This window comes from Hordeum vulgare, chromosome 6H (assembly GCF_904849725.1).
Source record: "Hordeum vulgare subsp. vulgare chromosome 6H, MorexV3_pseudomolecules_assembly, whole genome shotgun sequence".
Lineage (NCBI taxonomy): Eukaryota > Viridiplantae > Streptophyta > Magnoliopsida > Poales > Poaceae > Hordeum > Hordeum vulgare.
Window position 1 is genome coordinate 551,406,407 of NC_058523.1, and position 3,617 is coordinate 551,410,023.

General features: G+C 41.9%; 1 pseudogene; it reads left to right on the forward strand.

Annotated features, from left to right (window-relative positions):
• The first annotated feature begins 2,815 nt into the window (after positions 1 to 2,815).
• LOC123405854 lies at positions 2,816 to 3,214 on the forward strand (annotated as a pseudogene).
• Positions 3,215 to 3,617: the final 403 nt, after the last annotated feature.

Here is a 3,617-nt window from a genome sequence, read left to right on the forward strand (position 1 = left end):
TCCCGGAGAAAAGTACCTCGAAAATAAAAGTTCTCCGATGGTCCTGAAAATCAAATATGATTTTTCTGGAATATTTAAAAAATACTGGGACGGAGAGCTGGCCTGGGAGCCTGGCCAGTGGGCCACAAGCCTGGCCGGCGCGGCCACCTCCTGGCCGTGCCAAGCAAGCTTGTGGGGCCCACCGGCACCCACTCCACTCACTCCAGCTCCCATCCTCTTCTCCTACCTCCAGAAAAAATTCATTTCGTAGCTCAAACCCGTGTTCTTGCTCGGATTTCTCGATGTCCTTGCTCCAAGCACCATTCTCCGAACCGTTTTGGGGGAATTGCTCCTTGGTAAGTGACTCCTCCATTGGTCCAATTAGTTTTTGCTCTAGTGCTTTATCTTTCGCATAATCTTTCTACCTTGGTGACCCTGTTCTTGAGCTTGAATGATGATTTTAGCTGGTCCCAAGTAATTTTAGCGCGTGATACGGTCTCTAGGCACTAGAAGGAGTAGTTGCTACGAGTTTGGATGATCCTTATTCACTTTTCTCTTGAACGTCAAAAATTTCAGCAAAATAAATTATGTTCAGGAGAAAGTTTCATGGTGGTTCCTCAAGTAAGAAGGGTCCCCGCCTTTCAATTCGGGAACCCGATCCTTATCAACTAAGGGATGCGCCGGTGCAACCATGTGAATGGCCGTCAGATGAGTTCATGATCGAAGCAGGATTCAAGGATGAGTTTGATACACTTGTCCGCAATGCCGGGTTAGAAGAATTCATCTCAAATAGATGTGACCAGTATGCTATGCTCACTGCCTCCTTCGTGCGTAGATTTAATTTTTCAACTGGCCGTGATGCAACCATACTATTTGATTTGTATGACAAGTCCTACACCATGGATTTAGAGGATTTCAATAGGATTTGCAAGGTACCCGATGGTGGTAGTATTACTGATCCTACTAAGTCTTCGGTTAGAGATTTTGTCGCTAGTATTACGGTTGTGGAAACTAGAGACGTCACCCAAGCTACCATGCGAAGTATTCATTTCCCTGCCTTGCACTACTTTGCTCTTTTCATCATCAATTTTCAACAATTGCTGACTTCATTTCGTATTTTTCATGCATTTACTGATATTTTGGAGCTAAATGACCCTTAAATTCAAAAGCACTACAAATGAACTCTGAAAAGGTTGAAAGCTGGCATGGTATCATCATTTCACCCACATAGCATGTGCTAAAAAATTGAGTGGGTTACGAAAAAACTGGATGCACCTCGTGTACAAAACGGACAATCTCTTTCAAAGTATCAAGGTTTCATACGAAAACTCATGTAATACAACGGGATTTCATTTTTTTGAACTTATTTGAAATCCATACTTTTTGTGTGTTCAAAATGCACCATTCAAAGCCACATCATCAATTTTCAACAATTTCTGACTTCATGTGGTATTTTTCATGCATTTAATGATTTTTTGGAGCTAAATGACCCTTAAATTGAAAAGCACTACAAATGAACTTTGAAATGGTTGAAAGATGGCATGGTATCATCCTTTCACCCACATAGCATGTTCTAAAAAATTGAGAGGGTTACAGCAAAAACTGGATGCACTTCGCGTACAAAACGGACAATCTCTTTTAAAGTATCACGGTTTCATACGAAAACTCATCTATTAGAAAGGGATTTAACTTTTCGAACTTATTTGAACTCCAGACTTTTTGTGTGTTCAAAATGCACCATTCAAAGCAACATCGTCAACTTTCAACAATTTTTGACTTCATTTGGTATTTTTCATGCATTTACTGATTTTTTTGAGCTAAATGACCCTTAAGTTGGAAAGCACTACAAATGAACTCTGAAAACGTTGAAAGCTGGCGTGGTATCATCATTTCACCCACATAGCATGTTCTAAAAATTGAGAGGGTTACAGCAAAACCTGGATGCACTTCGTGTACAAAACGGACAATCTCTTTCAAAGTATCAGGGTTTCATACAAAAACTCTTCTATTACAAAGGGATTTTATTTTTTGAACTTATTTGAACTCCGGACTTTTTGTGTGTTCAAAATGCACCATTCAAAGCCACATCATCAATTTTCAACAATTTCTGACTTCATTTGGTATTTATAATGCATTTACTGATTATTTTGGAGCTAAATGACCCTTAAATTGAAAAGCACTACAAATGAACTATGAAAATGTTGAAAGCTGGCATGGTATCATCATTTCACCCACATAGCATGTTCTAAAAAATTGAGAGGGTTACGGCCAAAACTAGATGCACTTCGTGTACAAAACGGACAATCTCTTTCAAAGTATCACGGTTTCATACGAAAACTCATGTGTTACAAAGGGATTTCATTTTTTGAACTTATTTGAACTCCAGACTTTTTGTCTGTTCAAAATGCACCATTCGAAGCCACATCATCAATTTTCAACAATTTCTGACTTCATTTGGTATTTTTCATGCATTTACTGATTTTTTGGAGCTAAATGACCCTTCAATTGAAAATCACTACAAATGAACTCTGAGAAGGTTGAAAGCTGGCATGGTATCATCATTTCACCCACATAGCATGTGCTAAAAAATTGAGAGGGAGGTGGCCTCCGGCACCCCCGACTCCCTCACCACCAAGGACAAGAAGGTCACCATCGCCAAGTCTGCCAAGGCCAAGCTCGAGGATAGGTTTAAGACCGGCATGAACATGTGGTTCTTCACCAAGCTCCACATGATTCGACATGATTCAAAAAGTGCCAACAAGATCTATTCTTCACATGATTCGACATGATTCCACGTGATCCGGTAGCGGCGCAGTGCGAGGAGAGGACAAGGAAGATGGTGAAGTTCCTGAAGCCGGGCAAGGCGGTGATCCTGCTGTAGGGCAGGTGCGCCGGGAAGAAGGCGGTGATCATGCGCGTGTTCGAGGAGGGCACCCGCGACCGCCCGTACGGGCACTGCCTAGTCGCCGGCCTGGCCAAATACCCCAAGAAGGTGAAATGCAAGGACTCAGCCAAGAAGACGGCCAAGAAGTCCTGTGTCAAGGTCTTCCTCAAGCTCGTCAACTTCATCCAACTCATGCCCACCCGCTACAACCTCAACGTTGACCTCAAGGACGTGGCTTCTGGCGCCCCCAACTCCCTCATGAATAAGGACAAGAAGCTCACCGCCGCCAAGTCCGCCAAGAACAGGTGGTTCTTCACCAAGCTCCGCATGATTCGACATGATTCCACATGATCCGGCGGGTGCGCAGCTAGGAGAGAAGAAAGAAGATGGTGAAGTTCCTGAAGCCGGGAAAGGCGATGATCCTGCTGCAGGGCCATTTTTTGAACTTATTTGAACTCCAAACTTCGTGTACAAAATGGATAATCTCTTTCGAAGTACGAGGGTTTCATACATATCATGGATAGAGAAGTAACCAAATTAATAGAAATTCATCATCTCATTGGAGCCAAAGTACAGTAGTGACCAAAATAAATACATAAAGTTCATACATGCATAGTAGTTCTCATTATTGAACAACATATAGCTCTCTAGGGCATCTAATTAGAACATACATTGAAACTAAAAAATTTAAAGGCAACAATAAATGCGACCATAATCGCAACTAAGGTACCAATTGATCCAACGACATAGTGAA